This window comes from Ipomoea triloba, chromosome 16 (assembly GCF_003576645.1).
Source record: "Ipomoea triloba cultivar NCNSP0323 chromosome 16, ASM357664v1".
Lineage (NCBI taxonomy): Eukaryota > Viridiplantae > Streptophyta > Magnoliopsida > Solanales > Convolvulaceae > Ipomoea > Ipomoea triloba.
Window position 1 is genome coordinate 13,161,660 of NC_044931.1, and position 446 is coordinate 13,162,105.

The window sequence follows — 446 nt, forward strand, 5'->3', positions numbered from 1 at the left end:
GACCATGGTCCATGCAATAATGATTGTACTGGCTCCACCCATGCCTCTCTCCATGTCCGATCCGGCCTCCCATCCTCCAAGGCCACCATCTTGAAACTTAGTAAGCTATCCTGCCAACATTCTTCTAAAAATTCCCAATTGCAACCTTTCTTTGTATGATTGAAATTTAAAAAAAGTTCTCCAGTTATGAAATGAGACATAAGAAAAGTTGGCAGACTAAAAAAAGTAATTAAATAAATAAATTGGGTTTGATTTACTCTTCGCCCATATTGGTCTTGTTGTGGTGTCAAATTTTGTGCCAAGTTAGTATTGTGAGCAAAGGATGTTTAATTTGTATGATGAACTGGGACTTAATTTTCAACTTTTGCTTGCTTGTCTAAGTGGGTTTTCAACCAATTTTCATATCATGGACTATAGATGGATTATTGACATAAAAATTTATTTTT